The 18,118-nt window shown below is 37.5% G+C and overlaps 1 protein-coding gene across 2 annotated transcripts in view; it reads left to right on the top strand.

Annotated features, from left to right (window-relative positions):
• Positions 1-18,118, top strand: part of MYO16 (myosin XVI) — a 400,031-nt gene that overhangs the window by 317,949 nt on the left and 63,964 nt on the right. The gene's annotated exons all lie outside the window — the stretch shown is intronic.

The following is an 18,118-nucleotide window of genomic DNA, read 5'->3' as shown; positions in this document are numbered from 1 at the left end:
AGGAGAAATAGCCTAATTTTTCAAGTTTATCAGTGTAGGTGTCATGGGTTCAGTATTTGATTTTCATATGCTAGGATTTGTTTCTGCATGGTGATGAGTTATTAATGGTCATACCACAACTCCATCTTTATTATTGTTAGAAATGAGTGAAATTTTGAATTAATGTGAAAAGACAAAAAGATATATGTTACTGCTTCTGGCTGAAGACAAACTCTTTTCCCCCATCCCCAATTCAATTTTGAGGTTTTGGCTCGCTTACATTCTCAAATGCTTCAGCAAAGAAAGAGCACCTCTTGTCCAAGAGATGTTCAGTTAGCAACCTCATGCACTCAACACATGTTCCTCCTCTCTGCATGTTCTACTCCTTGACTGATACATTGAGCAGTCATGATCTGGCCTATGTATTATTTTACTTCTGAAAAACAGCATGGGAATATCAGCTGCTTACACACACCTAGACTTTCAGTTGCCTTCTTGGAAAAAGCTGAGGATGTTAAATTACTGCTTGGACAGGATCATATTCTCTCTGGCAATTCTGTAAATATTCAAAAAGTGCAGGAGTATAGGAGTTTATAATCCCACGTGTTTCAAAAGTAAGCCATCTCTGTCCTACCACAATATTCATCCTGCAGCATGAATCCAGAAATGCAGGCTGGTTGAGGAGAAGATGCAGATAATGGGAGATTTGGAAAAGCAGGCTGCTTTCATATTCAGAAGTGGTCAGAGCAATCTCTATATAGCCGTTTCTATATTACTGAATTGAACACTTCAAGGGACTATTACATGGGCACAAAACCACAATCTTTTCTACTGTTAAATCTTTACAATGGTTCCTGGCAGGGATTTTGGTCCTTGTCACCTAGCTTTTCTTGCTGCAATCCCCAGGTGCAGGCTGGGGGTTAACACAGGCCTGGGACCATTCCTCGTGGGCAGTGTGGAGATAGCTGCTCTCTTTTGGAGGATAAAAGAGAGTAACCGTATGTACAAAGGTCATTTTATTCAGTTGGTTTCAGTGCCAGAGAATGGTCCCATGCGTGTACACTCTAACAGCATAGGCATGAGTGTGGCATGTCTTTTTTGGAGAAACTTTATTTAAAAATACCACTAAAAGAATGTTTGAAGATTCAAACATAATTTCAATCTTTTTCCTCCACTCTTTCAAGTACGTCCCAAAGACAAATTTTCACCTAAAAGTCTAGAGGACATCTGATGTCTCACAATAACTGTTTATTTGCAGTAATGATAGTAAAACAAGAATAGCAACAAAACCCAACAATATGATGCCAGCAACATTTATGCTATTATTTTAAAGTGTTCTAGTTTTATTACTGTCCATCTTTATCCCTTTTCCTCCACAATAAATTATCTTTATAGGTTCTTTGCAGCTGAGCCCCTGTCTTTTTACCTATTTGCACCAGGTCCTAAAAATTGTATTATTATACATAAAATGAATTAAACAGTGGTGGGGCTAGCATGGTGTCACTGAAAATGAAGTCCCTTTTATAATATTCCCTGTGAAAATATGTTGAACCTACTCAGAAGTTTGCAATAATCACTCTGCATATGTCTCTTGACACTACCACTGATTTTTAGATTTGCATGCAAACAGGAACACAGAGCTCTTGTCCCAGCAGTACTACAAGAAACCATCAGCATTGCAAGGCTTTTTACAGTAGCCATTCCTGTCACACAGGCCAAAACTTATCTTACTTTGAACAGCAGAACATGTGAATTCTTCACTTCACTCACCATGACCAGTTAACCTTCATATTCACATTCAGTGTATTTGGATAATTCTTTTCATTTCAAATAGTGCAAGCGTGTGGCTATTTGTTCTGTTATTGGCTGAGAAGTACAAAATTTTTCAGCAGAAATGATAGTATTAGATTACAGTTCAAAAGTACCGTCAGTTCTTAATGCTGTATTTTTTTAGCCAATAGACTACAGGTAAGAAAGAGTAATGAATTATTGAATTCAGAGATTATAAGCTACCTTTTCAAAAAGTCTTCTAAAAAACTGTCACTTGTACTACATCTCTATATTGCTTCAGTGAGTGGACAGGATGGTTTTGGAAACCGGATAATTAGTTTTGGCAATGTTCTTGTAAACTGGATTTGCTTTGTTGGCTGTTCAGCCTAACTCTGGTCTTGTCCTGCTATTCATTGATTGGAATGAGAAATTATTTTGTCCGATTTCCATATAAGCTTATAGACCTGAAGTTGATAGACTTTCTCACCTTTCAATTTTTTATTTCCTTTGGTGTCAAACTGGTATTTCTAATGTTCTAATACTTGGGAAAATAGTATCTTCTCGATTTCTGCAATTATTTTTCCTCCATCATGGCTCTTCTACTTCCTTTGCATAGTTCAGAATGGTCTGTGATTTCCAGCCCCTAGGTGGGCAGCAATGGTTGCACTGGTATGCATTCAGGCAGACTCTGAGCACAGGCAATGAGCTACTGAATGCGATGGCTTTCCAAGAGCTGCTTCTTGCAGAACAGTCAGGATGCTGCACAAGAGTTTAAACCTCTCTCTCTGAGGTACTGGTTATTATTCTTCAAGTTGCAAAAGAGAGAAAAAATGACATCAACTTAAATTTTACTTAGGGTCCCTCAATCCCAAACCAATACAAATACCATACAAACAGGTAAAATATAAAATGTCCATTATGACAAGTAGTGATCACAGCAGGCTGCAATGATACTGCTGTGTATGTGAACAGACTCTATTCTATCCTGAAGCCAAGAAGAAAAGAAAAAAACACAAACAGAAGAACTGTTGCTTTAGATAGAGATGGATAGTTAGAGGCTTAGTTAAAACCTCATCATTAAGGAAGATCATGAGCAGGAGTAGGATCTGAAAGACAATGAAGGCTTGCTGATTACCTTCGAGTACAGAAATATATACCAGCTGATAGGGCCTCTACTTTCTGTGGTATTTTCACATCTGGAGCCAGCCATCACACTCAGCAGCTCAGCGATAAAGTACAGCTCTATCACAGTGAGTGAGGATGATGTTCTTTTGTTTTCATTTTTGTTGTTTGTTTTTCTTTTTTTTTTTGTAGGGAATAAGTGTATTTGTTTAATATTATACTGATTATACTGGGTAGGGGACGAAAAATCAGGAAACAAAACACAGGGAAAGATGAAGGAATTGTTCTTTATTTACTGTAGGAAGCTGTAAACAAGTGAATGCTCTTACTAAGTGCTCTTACTGGGCTGAAAAAGTTTAGCCTCCCCATGACTTGCCCCGAGGGGCAAAGGAATTACTCCCCATTACTCTGGGGAGAAAGACCTTGACAGCTGACAACAGAAGAACACAGAGGGAGAAAGAAAAAATAGACAGTTTCAGTCTCTTAACTCAATGATGGTTGCACCTGAGAATAATTGAATTTGCTTACACCTTAATTTTTTCTTGAATGTTTTGTAAGAAATGGAAATATAAGTAATTTTTGCTTTATTCTGTCAAGCTCTTCTGTCTCCTTGTTTGTAAATAGTAAATACCAGTAAGGACTCTTGATTTTCACACAGGTTTTCTTTTTTGAAGAGGAGGGTTTCCTCCCCATTTGAGTCCTGCTAACTAGCAATTTGACTGCGTGGCCCCAAAGGGGGAAAAATAGGCTTACAGATGTAAAACACAAGATATCCTGCTGTCCTGCTATAGTTGATAAGTGTGCCCTATGAACTATCAATCCAAGAATGACAGGACTTAGAGGTAGCAAAATGTATCCCCAGATGGGTATCTGTGAGAGGTTTACCCATAACTGAGATTTTCACCTCCGGTTTGTTTCTTGGAGTCCTTCTGATGGGCTGAGTTTCAGTGAATGCAGCTGCGTGTTCACAATCTGGCTTAGCTCAGCTGCAAAGTGTTTTATAGTAGTGTTGCAAGGAAATCTCATTTTTCTAGAGCTGAATGTACTATGCAGTTCTCCGGGGCTTACCTGGCTTGAGAAGTAAAGGATATTAATGGTAGGTCTGAAAGCACTGTGCAAAATCAAAGAGAAATTGTGGCCCAGATCCCAACTTGAATTCCCAAAAGATAGTGAATTGCTACCCTCCTCCACCCTCCCTGCAGTTTTTGTGCATTTACTTTCAGGGACTTCCTTGTCATATAGGTAATGTGGTCATAGTTAAAAAAGTTAATTAATGAAAAAATTAAAACCCTTTTTTTTGCTGGCTAATAAAAAGACAGAATGTTTGAATTAGGGGCCTTTGTGGTGAAAGGATAGAGTATCAGAAAACCTGGATGTTCTATCAGTAACACAGACAGTACCATTGCTTTTTGAATTGGATGAATTTGAATAAATTTCTATTAATATCTAATTAGGTATTAATATGACTGGTCTCTAGCATATATTTATGAGTCACATTTGAACTCTTACGATGGCTAAAGAAAGACAGTAGCTAAGGAAAGGTCATATTTTGCAAGAGCACTTCTTCCTGGGCTACAAAGCTTAATCATTATTTCTATTGCTGTCTTTTTTGGATTTACTGGTTCTGCCTCTGTATTATCAAAGTAAAAGTTGACAGCTGCTAGGTGAACCCCTCAATCACCAAAGTTCGTTGATCAGAAGAGAAATCTTGTGGAAATTCTGGTTCTTAAGTGGAAGCTGTGACAGTTACTGTCACTGAATACATAATAAAAATGGGAATTAATAAGGTCAGATGCTATTAAATGCTGTAAAAACAGGCAGCACCAATATAATTATGAAATGATATATGTGATTTCAGCAGATTTGCCAACTCCAGCTGCAGCATTTCTGCTGAATTTGCCTGCAGTGTTGGCTCAATTTCTAAAGCTCTTTGAGTAGAGACAGAAATCAGTTTTAACCTTATCTTTAAAATAGAAAGCCTTGAGTAACATGCCTTTTAGAGTCCTGGAAAAGTTTAGCCATATATTTTGCATTACTATCTTCAGAATTGTTCTCAGTGGGCTAGATTTTGAAATTCTAGCTTTGCTTTTAAGTCAAGACAGTGGCACAAACAATCTTGTGAAGAGTTCAAAGTTTCCAATTTGCAGCCCAAATTGTACACATAGGTAAAGTATCCTCAAATATCCTTTTCCTGGAAGACAGAAAACAGTAAAATAACCATGGAATTAGGAACTCTCTGCAGACGGCTGTTTCTTTCCAGCATTTAGCATTTTGATATCTCGTTTAAAATGAGGATAATTCCACCCAAGATATACAAAAAGGTCTTTAGTAGGAATGTAGTAATTTGTTATGTTTTTGGTATTCAGTGCAATGGCAAAAAAGTAAGTATTAGTGTGTGCTCTATTACCAGTATAGAACTAGGGCTCAGAAACTCTCTGGGGCACAGACAGAGCCTAGTTGTACAAGCTTAATATCTAGAACCTAATCTCTTTGCATCAATTAATAAAATGGATCCTGGCTGACTTTCGTGTCATTCACCTCACTTGGTGCTCAAGGAAGACATGTAAAAGCCATTTGGAGTATAAATTTTTAAAAATAATGATAGTGATCAAAGACCCATCTAGAGTAATGAGGTGAGCTTATATTTCTTGCTCAGTGAAGTACAAGAATACAGCTGTTCAGGTAAAAATGAGGCAGTAAGATGCTCTGTTTCACTCATTCTGAACAATTTTATTTTGGTACCATCCTCCTCTACAAACACTCCTCTACCATTAGTTTTTTGTAAATTGGATTAGGAATTAAAATTATTTTTTCCTCTCTCTTTCTTCTTTAATGAGGTTCACCAAGTTGCTGAACCGTACCCAGTGCTTTGCTCTGCCTGCGTTTTAGTTTCCTTGGTCAAGGAAGAATTTATGAACTACTGCCTTAGAGACTGAGGTTCAGATGTCACACATATTTCTTGTGTCTGGGAGACTGCTTAGCAATGGAGACTGCAAGGTCCAGTTGCACAGGTTCTGAAATAAGACTTAGCTTGCAATAAGTGTTAGCCTTCCCTGCCCTTTGCGGCAAACCTTCAGGGCTGTTGGACCTCAGGATAACCTCTGTGGATTATGTGAACTGATAAGCAAATTGAGCCTTTCACTTAGTTGATGAGAATTGCAGGATTTCTATGGGAAAAAAACATGTTATTCAGATAGCCCAAATAAATATCTGCTAGTGTGCTATTCCTTGTCTTTATTTCTGCACTTTTTGAGTGTTTCTTGGAATTTCATTACTGTCTCTCAGGTTTCTAGACTGTCTTTTCTGGGTGTAACTCTTTCAACTCAGTCTTGTGTTTTCCATCACGGAGCTCCCGTCCTGTCTTCTGTTGCTGCCTTCAAGGAACAGCAGAGAAAATTTCATCCTGTGAAAGAGAACATGAAGGCTGTATGTAGAGACATCTCTTAAGAGTGTTGCAAGAAGAGATAAGTCACTAGAATGTTATGATTTACCATTTCCAATTCTCTTTAAAAATAGCTTAAATTGTATCAATCTTGTCTTTAGTTTTACCTACGCAGACATGCAGCTTAGATTATAAGTAGTTGTTTGTGTTAACTGGTAAGACAGTGTCATGTGCGGGTTTGGAGGTACCTAGTATTAGACCACCACCTTTTTCTTCTTCTTCCTCTTTCTCTTCCCCTTCCCCTTCTTCCCCTCTTCTTCTCCTTCTTCTGTTCATTGGCTAACTTTATTCTCCTCTATGGACACAAAGTGTTATAATATCTAAATTACAACATATAAGCTGTATGGAGTCAATTAAACATAAAGAATGACTAAGACTTTAATGTTTTGAAAATAGAATGTTAAAAAGAGTTAACATCCTGATTAGTTTTTTGTTTTAAAGTAACTTAAAAGATGGCGAAACATCCATTCTAATAGGAAATATTAGGAAGGAAATTATGGAACACAGTGATAATGGATTCTTATGATAATCATAGCAGTGAGGGTGAAAAAAGTATGTTTGAAACCTATTTTAATTACAGGTTTTCCTCTGATTTCAGTATGAAGTTCTTAGATGAAATTCTTCTTAGAAGTTACACTTAACTGCAGACCCTGAAATCTGCAGTTCTACTCAGGACAGCGGTCACTGATAGTGAAATGCTCTAATAGTGGACTTTAGGTCAAAAATGGCTTCAGAGCACTTAATTGTTACTAACTCATCCTGACAATTGACTTTGCTTGGAGGTCATTCAGAAGAAATACCTTTTTTCTCAGGCAGGAAAGTTTATGTTCATGGTAATATTATTGCTTTGTCAAATAGTGTCTGTCCTTCTGCAACTGGCATAAAGCCATTATGAGCTATTGTAAGCTTTTGATCAAATTTATACTATTAGCTGATGCTGTATTGCACAGATGTGTTGTCTATGTTTGTGGATCTTGTATGGGACTCATCATGGCATATCTGAACTCCCTTTGTCCAGAAGTTTTTGGTGTTCTTTTTTTTTTCCTCTCTGTCTTTCCTCTCTCTTTTTCGACTCTTCAAAGCAGGGAAGTAATAATATTTTATAATATATGATTTGTGAATTTAAAAAGTGCAGCAAAACATTTCAGAGTCTCATGAGCAAGTTAGGCCGGGCATTAGTGAGAATGATGTACTGAGTAGATTGCAAAGTGATAGGTCATCACACCGGCCCTTTTAGCTTTATTGTCTGCTATACAATAATATAATCAGTCTTCTCATAGAGCAGTGCATTGATAGGTGCCAAGATACCTTAAATCCTTGCAAGGAGAGCAAGACATAATCTGAGTGGTGTTAAAAAGCAATATTCCATTAAAGTAGATGTAATGATATCAATTTATACCAAATGGCAATCTCATCATAGTGTAGTTTGTTGCTTCAGACCTAGAGCTGGAAGTGATGTTTCTGACTGAGGATAATCATTTTTGTTTGTCTTTCTTTTAGAATGCAAGAAAAGGTGAGTAAAGGAAGTATTTTGAAGTTATCAGTTTTGAGAGCACCTTAAACCCAAATTCATAAACATGGTAATAACTAGTTTCCTGTGAAGAGTGAAGGTCATCCACAAAGTTTGAAACTGTGATTTTTAAAATTACTATGTCTTTGGCAGTTTTGGTAGTCATCACATTCTATAAAGAAGTGGTGTGGGTTAAGCCCAGTGGGCTAAGCCCAGCTCAGCCCCACACAACCACTCACTCACTCCTCCCCAGTGGGGTGCGGGAGAGAATCGGATGGGCAAAAAACTCACAGTTTAACAGGGACAGTTTAACAGTTTAAAGACAGTTTAACAGGGAAAACAAAAGCTGCACGCGCAAGCAAATTAAAATAAGGGACTCATTCTCTACTTCCCATGGGCAGGCAGGTGTTCAGCTATCTCCAGGAAAGCAGGGCTCCATCACGTGTGATGGTTACTTGGGAAGACAAACGCCATCACTCCAAAGGTCCCCTCTTCCTTCTTCTTCCCCCAGCTTTTTTTTTCTTTTTTCCTTTGCCAACCTTTCTGATAGTGGGCCCAGTTTGGAGTAATTTACAGCAGACACAGAAATATTGTAAATTACTAATCCTTTGTGAAAACTTGCTGATGTAGGGGATTATTATGCTTTAAGGGATGACCAGAACCCAGAGTGCCCTGACATTCTCCCTGGCAAGCCACATGTATTAGAATGGTGTACATCACCTGGGGAGTTGCCTAGATGTAAGCAGGTGTTTGGGACTGTCTTAGAGGCTATGGGCCATTTGACATGTATTTGTACAATGTGATAGTATAGTGATAATATCTGGCCTATTCATACTATGAACAAACGAAATAGCTCTATATGTTACAAATAGACTGAAAGTAGATAGAATATTCTGTTTTACCCCCATTAGGTGTTTCTTTGTAGCTGTTTGGCTTATTTTCTCTATTTTTCCTGTTAGGTCCTCTTTAATACTCAAAAAACAAGAAATAGATGGCTCAACTAACTAGCCTGGACTTAATTTAGAGTGTATAAAGAAAAATGGTCATTTTTAGGATATGATTCAACTGACTTATTTTACATTTATCCATTTTTGCAGGTATTTCACACTCTCAGTCTAGCTCCCATCTATGGCAAGGAACAGAATTAATGGTTTGTAACAGGCTCCAACAAAAACCAGAACATTTTACCGTTGAAACAGAAGCAGCTTTTGAAGTTATACCATGGTATCATCAGTTCTCTAGCCCACAGAATAAGCAGTATTGTATATGCAAAATATCAGTCCTTATGTTACATGTCACAGAGCTGGACTGTGAGAGTGATAAAGCTGCTGGTGTTTCTGGGGCTTGCTGACGGTGCACAAATGAGTGTAAAAGAAAATAAAGGGTTTTTTTGTCTGGAGTTTTCAGTGGTAGATCAGACACCTCACTTTTTTCTATATTTAGAAGGCAAAAATAAATATCAGAATTGTTTGCTGGCCATCTTCTGAATTTTATAATGCAACCCTCATTTGCTAAAGCGATTATAAATGGGTGTAAACTCTTGTGCCATTCCACAGAAGTCAGTTGAATTATTCATGTCTGTCATGTACTTAGAGTTCTGCAGGATCGACATGAAAAGGGGTCCCTTGAGTGGGGGGATGTAATTAGGTAATAAAATAGAGAGATACAGGGAAATAAAGGTAGCATGGTCAGTTTTGTCTGGCAGTTCCTAACTTCCAAATGTTTGGTGTGCAATCTGAATAATCTCCCAGCATTATTTATATTACATTTAGTATAGAATGTATAAAACCTAGTGGAGCTTCTTACAGGGAGTTTATTGTTTTGTGCAATAGAGAATGTCCTGGCTTTTAGGCTGTTTCAAGGAGAACCTCATGGTATTGTTCTCCCTCGACTACTATGGTCATGCGAGGTCTTTTTCTGCCCTTTTTTCTTCTGCCTTTTTTTTTCCTAGATAGGTTCACTTTCTTAGGCAATGATAAATCTATTGGGCACACACAAACATAATTCTGGCTGAACCGTTTCAGTTGTTTTCTTTATTTTAATTTAAGGAAGGATCTGTGAAATTTTAAAATGTTTATTTCATTTCCAGAGTTAAGTGCCACCCTTGGTACCTCTAGACTGACAGTCAGTTTCCAGTAGCATTTGACATTTCTCATCCCTCAGGATTAAGTAAACATTTATTAAATCACTAAATAACCTTGTTACTCTATGATATCCTTATAGTATCTATGCATATTTTACATCTGTGAATTTAAAGGCTTGTGCTGTTTCTAAACATGAAGAAATGTTCCCACAGAGTACTAAAATACATACCACAGTACTGGATTCCATCTAAAAGCCTGGATTATAAAAATAGATACAATTATATTTGTGTAAAAATAAGAATATTGAAAGTTCTTGACCCATATCTCACAAGGTGACTGAGTTCTGTGTGCCTATAACAAGCTGCTAATAACATTAAATGATTTCAGAACCTTGATGTTTCAATGAAAATAATTATTGAGTACTTCATAATTTGCTGACATCACATAATGACAAAGATAATGGACATAGATTTATATATGGTAGTAAGAAGTTCAGTTAAATGCCTGCCACAGAAATAAACCTGTTAAAAGAAAATATTATCAACCACTAATATTGTCACTAATCCTTATACATTGAAACCCTTTTAAGGAAATGCCTGTTAAAATAATAGCTTCTTAAATTAATACAAACAGCCTATATTTAAAATAAATATTTTAAAGAAGTAAGTATGCAACACATTAGTATATGCTAATGGCACTATGCAGGAACTTTGAATTATCTAATTAAGGTGCAAATTGTCACATGGATAGATTAATTTTACTGTATATTTTTAAAATATTTCCTTTGTGTTCATTGATTAATTAAATATAACTGTGTGCTTTCAGTGCCTAGAAAAATATAATTAGTTGCTCTTGACTAGTTTTTTTTCTGCTCATAGGACTTGCATAAATGCAGTCCAGCTGCCCCACACTGCAAAGCGACTGTGACCCTCCTGCTGGTTTTTTTTTCTGTGGTTCTGCAGCTGTTAAATTCTTTCCACTCAACTCAGACATTCATGGCACCCTTTTTCTCCTTATCCACATCTTGATATTCTTTACAGCCATTTAATCTTCAGCAGAAGAACCTGGAATGAGACTTCCTAAAGCTAGATTTCCTAGTCAGACTGAATAATAGTAGGCAGTTAATACTGGTGACATCTGAGAGCAAACACAAAATCCTGTGCAAGCATGCATGTAAAATCCTTTTATGTATCTTAATCACTGGGTCTTACTTTGCTTTTTTTCTTAGACCAACGTGGCATTAATTTGACATCATCAGTTTTAGCAGAATTACTCCTGCTGTACTCCACAGTAAATGAGAGCAGAATCTGGTCAAGTATCGATACAGTATGCCAAGGGGACAGCCTTAGCCTAACTTGAAAAATGTTGCTTGTGTACAGTTTCTCAAACCATTATACAATTCAGAGCCAGGAGAATCCCTGTTACCCAGACTGATACTACTCACAGGGTTCAGAGGGCACAAGGGAAGCTCCCACAGAAGAGAGCAGAGCTAGAGATGATCTTCCAGAGCAGCTATTTTGCCTGTATGGTTTAAGAAGGTCCTAAAAACCTTCCCCATAATCCCAATACACCTTGTCTGAGCTACCAGTGAGCATTGTGGGAAGGATTTTATGTATTTCCATTCCTCTTTGGCTGAGTCAAGGTTGCACAGAAGAGAAAAAACAAAAGCAAGGAAGAAATAAAGCATCATCTAGGTGGAACATCAAATTCAATCCTATTTCCCTTTAATATCAAAATTTCCATCTTACTCTGGTTTTGCTTTCTGCTTCTGCAATATATGTCTATCTCAGTATATTTCCAAATGAGCAGGGAAGTGCTTTCTTGGCAAACAATGAGCCAACGAAGTAGCAACCCCTCCAGGAGACCAAGTGGGAAAGTGTATAAGCCCACTTTGATGTTTCAACTCAGTATCACATCACATTTCTGAAAAGGCCTTGTGTATTTTTCAGAAAAAGTTGTAAGTCACTTTGCTTTACGCAACCTGTTTGCAGCTATTTCAGACATCTGATTCCAGGCTTCCAAACACTGGGACAGGAGCTGGGCCTAAGCATGTCCTTCTCTGAATACCATTTCAAAGCCTTCTCATAATTTCACCCCCTTGTCATATTATGCCCACCACTGTGCCTGCACATCTGTAGGCCAGCAGTCGTGACCTTGTCCTCTGCCCCTTGAAGGATGACTTTCTATCTTGACCTACTCAAAGTTGGCCTGCTGGTGAGGCCCAGCAGCAAGTTTCCTGGAGGCCAAATGCCCAATACTATGATAATCATCAAAACTCTTGCCTTCTAGTGTGATTTTAAAGAAAGGAATGCATAAGACATCTTCTAATTCCTTATAGCCTGAGTAGTGAGTTGTGGCTTAGACTCGCCGGGCACGTTTTTTCTCTGTGGTAGGAAAGGGCAAAAATGTACCCATCTGTTCAGTCATCTACAGACTCCTACTCCCAGGCATTCCTTTATTCTGGTCTCTGTTAAAAAAAAGAAGGGTACCTTTTGATTTTCTGTGATTTCAGACCTTTTAGTTTTGCAGGAGGACTTTTAATTTTGACACCCTATTTTCACATGGCTACCTCTGTGGAGAAGTGAAACTAGCTTCATGACACACCAGTACTATATCACCTCTGTGTTATACAGAATCAAATTAGCAGGTTGATAAAGAAAGTTAAGTTTGTTCTGCAGTCCATATATTCTGCGTACAGTGACGCATTTTACTGCTCTGTGCGCCTGTTTGTGGAGTGCCCAAGCATGAAGAGGAAGTTAGCTATGGTGAAGGCCTGTCTATTGAGAATTAAATGTAAACATTTACAGAGTTAGAAGCAAGTGTTCATGTAATAGGGCTGCTTGTCTGTTTGAGGCTAGCATATTTCTGAGTTAAGGTGTCATTTTTGCCAATTTCTTAAATAAATGTATTTTTACATTGCTTTATCAAGATGGAATGGGAATGTCAACTTTAAGTAAGATGATGCAAAAGTATTGTAATGCAAATCTTTAGCAGATGTGAATTCATTTTTTATTGGCATAGCTGAATCCGCTAATCCCAAGAGCTGAACTATAATTTATATTCTATTTATTATTCTGCTGCCACATTGTCTGAGATGAGGAAGCCCCTGCTTAATTACATGAAGTATATGAATAAATATTCTAGGATTAAGACACACATATATTCGTTATTTCTTCTCTCCAGAAACTGAAATTCAGATGTCTAGAAAAGATTAAGGGTGGCAAACCTAATGCAAAAACGTAAAATTTAGGAAAGAAAAAAAACAAATCCTTCCAAGTCATTTGTCGATCACCCACTACAAAGTCGTATCTTTATCTAAGAAATTTATTTTACTTTTTATTCAGTCTAAATTATAATATCCCAAATGGCCACTTATTCTGCAAGGGTATTCTGATCCAGTGGATTTCATAGCCCTGATGCTCCCTCAAAAGTCTGTACTGAGCTCCACATGGGGCCAGTGGCTGACCCACATACAGGTCAGCACTCTTATAACCTGTAAAATTTTGTTCTGGGGATTTTCTGAGTCTCTCCCACTTTTATTTCTTAGTCCTTATTTTTGCTCTTTTATCTCAGTTACGTACCACTCTAAGTATACTTTCCTTTTTCCATAGACATGTTAAAGCATGCTATGTATGCCTCTCTACCTCTTTATATAGAAAGGGAATTTTTAATTGTTGAAGTAGAAAATCAGAATGTTTCATCAGTTGAAAAGTTTCTGGCTTCCAGTGGCATATATAAAAACATTGTTTTAAAACTATGATACCTGGTCAGTTTGCTGTAAGGTCACTTTTAGCATTATTGCTTTACAGTTTTCTTTCTGTCAGCAAATGTCTGTGTGCCAGATTAACCCAGAGAGAATAAAGCTGCTTGCAGTTTTTCCAAAATGACTTTAATTTTATTTTCTCCCTTAATTCTTATTTGTCTTCAGGTCTACCCATTTAATCCTGTGTTGCTTGATATCAATTAGGATATTTAAAAAACTAACACTAGTACAGTAGGCAGGTACTCTAAAGCTTTGATTCATTGCCATATATACTTATTCATTGTTTCAAATCTGTCACGCAAATTGTACTTCATGCTCACCTCTACACAAATCTGAATTATTTCTGTAAGCCTGTATGAAGCAGCCTGTGCAAAAGGTGCAAAATGTGTTTCATAGAAAGGTGAACCTTATAGTCGTCTTATACTGTATATTTGTACTCCTATAAAAGAAGCCCAAAATGAAGTCTGTTTGTCTGCTGTAATCTGTTATTTATGAAAGCATCTTTTTCTTCTCTGCATCCAAAGATTTATTCTCTCCAAAATTTTGAATACCTGCTTTCGTTGTTAATATTTATGCTGTATAATGAGATATTTCTGTCATATATATTGTACAGAGATTGGCAGAATCACTTTTCTTTTCTTTTCTTGGAAACTATAATAACGTATTTCCTCTTTTCTAATTATCTGGAATTTCCCATGTTCCTCATATTTCAAAAATAATTAGGTTATTCCTTCAAGAAAAAAAGAATATAACACAGGGAAGTGTAATGAGTATTTATCCTTTATATACACATAACATTAATCAAAATTCCATCCTATTCTTTGCTGCTGAGTGCTTTTATAAGGTTTCTATTACTTGAAAATTTTCTGGACATCCTTTTTTTTCTCCTTAAAAAACAGTAAGTTTCTCTCTTCAGTAGATCAGCCCTCTAGATGTTTCAGTTCTCACTTGATAGATTTTTCAAATACAAACCATGCCTAACCCACTCTCCCCCTCCTCCCCAAATCCAAACAAACAAAACTAAAAATCCTGAGTTATGAGCACACAGTGACAAGTTTTGCAAACAAAGTCCATCTCTTTCACATACTTCACAGACATAATAATACATCAATCTGTTACTGATTGTCAAAGGAAGAAAAGAGGAAGTTTAGAAAGGAAAAAAAGAGAATTTAGCAAGACAGCACAACCTGCTTTTACTCCTTTGTGATGACAATTTTTACATTTCTTCTAGCAGAAATACGGGATACAAGTTAATTTTGATTGCCTTGTTTTTTCACTACTTTTTGAATAGATTTTACAAAATCATGCCATTTTGCCTTGGCAAACAGAATACATCATAGTAAACAAAGAGAAGATGAAACTGCAACATAAAGAATTACACTGGCAGGACTGATTTTTTTTCCTTGCATAAGCTGTGTTTGGATATTTAAAACTTAAAACTACAGTACTTAGCACTCATATAAAGCAGTTACATGCCAGCCAGACATGATTTTTATTTTTTAAATAACAAGACAAAGACATGGAGAGGAGTTGCTTTCAGGAAAGATTTGAGTTCTGGTGGTAGAAGCTGTCCTCTTACTGAGGACGTTGGATTGCAGTCAGTAGCTACCTCTGACTTTGTCATTTTTGGTCTTTCTTTCTTAGCTAGGCTAGAGAGAGACCTAAGAAAAAGAATAGAAACAAACAAACAAACAAACAAACAAAGTCGTTCTGAGGCTTCAGTTCAAGGACATCTATGTGGTTTGTTTAAGCTGTTGATTTGGAGCTGCTTGGTTTTGTGCCCTTTGTACTTGCGGTGTTCTTTCCATTAGTATCTTCTGTCCTGTTGATGTGCTATTGAAATTGAGTGTGTGGTGTTTATTCCAATGCTTAAAGATTTGCTGTGCATACAGAACTGGGAGTGCAGCCCTCCAGCCTATTTGTGCACACTCCGTGTAAATCAAATAGCGTGCTGAGCCTGAGAATATTACTGTGGGTTACTGTGCCATAACCTGAACTCAGGAATATTCTGACTCAGGGAAAAACAGCTTGCTCGATCTTGTCAGCTGTGCACTTAGGGAAGTGAGGGAGAAAATGATCAGATAACATCCTTATCTGTGAAGACCCAAGAGAACTGAGTTTTCCATATTCACAAGCTACCTGAAGGTATTGGCAGCAGTATCTAGTCCAAACAAACAAAAAGATCATTCAGAAGTAAAGGAAGAGAGGTCAGAGCACAGCTTCTGCAACACCAGAGGATCCTGGCCCGCCTGTACGTGCTCACAGTGCTAGCCTGTCTAGCCAAAAGCTCTGTCTTCTGTTTAGGTGTGTAAAAATGACAAGGTAGGACAAGGAGGGTGCGAAGGACAAGGCGGGGGAAAACGGAGCTTCTCTTACACCGATTGCCTGTGGAGGGGCATTGGGGAGAGCCCCCCGATGGCAGCGTTCCCTGTCTCAACTTGTAACTGGAAGGGGGGTGCACGTGAAGAAGTCTTGCATTTATTTCCTAATCAACACTGCGTTAGTCTTGACGTGGTGGTGGAGGGGTGTTGATTCAATTTAATCCTTTAAATCTCCCTGTTTTGTGTTTTGTTTTGGATCCATTAGTGAATGAGTTGCTCTGGCTAGGCCATGAAATAATTGCTTTTTATCAGTTTCTTGACTTGGCTAGGAGAGAGCTTCACTTTGTCTAATATTAGATGCCTGTGCTGCAGTCAAGAGCATAGACTATCTTTATACTCAGTGGAAAGAAATGGGGTCTTACAGTGCACAATTCATCTGACCTATTTTAAGCATCGATATTAGAGTAGGGTATATGACACCTGAATAGTGTCTTCTACTGACTCTTAAGAAACTCTAGACAACCAACTCATCCAAGTTTAGCTGAAGCTTATTTCACCTGATTAAAGAATTTTTTGGCAAGGTAGCACTGACTATGCTCACTGGATTCCTCAGGATCCTCTCTAAAGCCTTACAAATACGCTGTGCAATATTTACTTGGGGCAAAATGTATGACCTGACAGTGAGAAGAAGCCTGGTATTTAATTGGGTTTGTTCATTCACTTCAGAGTGCAGTGGTGGGGGAAGAATTCTCTGGTAAGGGAAAGTTTCAAAGATTCTCCAGATTACATTTCCCCAGATCAAGCCCTGTTGTTTGCAAGTAACTCAAGTTTATCTACACAAGCCTGCACCATAAATTCAGTATTTTTAATTACTATTTTCTGTGATACAGTAAATTTGAAAAACAATAAGTTATTTTGCTATTGTTGAGACCATGAAGAGGTTAAATTTAAGAGGACATTAAATTATTGTGTCTACATGGTAACACAAGCTCAGTTTACAGTAGAAAGTATCTGATACACTAAAGGTATGTCATTTTGTGTTTTGATAATAATGTGTCACTTAAATTTTAATTTATTTTTTAATATCTTAGTTTATTGTCAATTTTGTTTTGCTTTCTTTTTAACACAATTTTTTACTGAGGGTAATAGCAAATTTCGAATAAAAAAAATCCCTAAGCCAAACTTATAGTGTTTGGTTATGTCCCCAAAAGGAAAAAAAAAAAATGAAGAAAGTTTAAATATTTTAACTCATTTAAAATTAAGTACCAAAAACTCAAATAAGCTTATGATTACACAACCACTTTTGTCTAGGACAAATTTGGGCTGCCACCAACAGGTGTGGTCTGCTCATTCCCACGTACCTATTCCCATTACTCCCCTGGTATTAACACTGGTATTTGCACAACTGCGCTGAGAATCAAATCAGGGAACCATTCTGGCTGAAAAATAGCTACAAATTTTGTGTTGTTTTTGTTTAAGCAGCCTTATACAAGATAAAAATGACAGATCTGAGATGGCAGATGATGACACCAGGCCTAAAGGTGCTTTTTCATCCTAGGTGCCTAGATAGCCAGTATATTTGAACAAGTTAGATAGGAGAAATAAGGAAGTTCTGATAGTCCCTCTGTTAGTTACTCTGCAGATGAGTCAGTCAGACAAGTAGACTTGTGAGATTCCTCTCAGCCACCCAGAATGCAAGCATCCAGCCTGGACTTCTCTTCTGAGTCCATCTATGGTCAGTAGAGAAAGGCACCTCCAGAGGGCAATCTCTTCTCATTTTAACAAAAATACCTAGGATGCATAGAACAAGTCACCCTATGGAAATACCTATCTTCACAGACTGTTTTGAGAACAAGATGACTAACTCAGGCTAGGAGTGTAGCTTTTCAGTGTCTAACATAGGGAAAGGTAGATCATCTTCCAAATGACTTGCTATGTTCACAGAGGAAGTTTGTGGCAGAATTAAATTTCCATAGTTAGCTCCTTCTCTGCTACCATAACCATTAGCCCATCCTCTTTTTCTAAGATAGAGCTTGCTTTAATGGATAGAGGGGAATTGGGAACTCTGATTAGACTTCCAGGATAAGGTGGTGGAATTTCAGAGACTTTTAAAGCTGGGGGAAAACG

This window comes from Ciconia boyciana, chromosome 1, assembly GCF_034638445.1.
Source record: "Ciconia boyciana chromosome 1, ASM3463844v1, whole genome shotgun sequence".
Taxonomy (NCBI): Eukaryota; Metazoa; Chordata; class Aves; order Ciconiiformes; family Ciconiidae; genus Ciconia; species Ciconia boyciana.
This window is presented reverse-complemented; position numbering and strand designations above follow the sequence as displayed.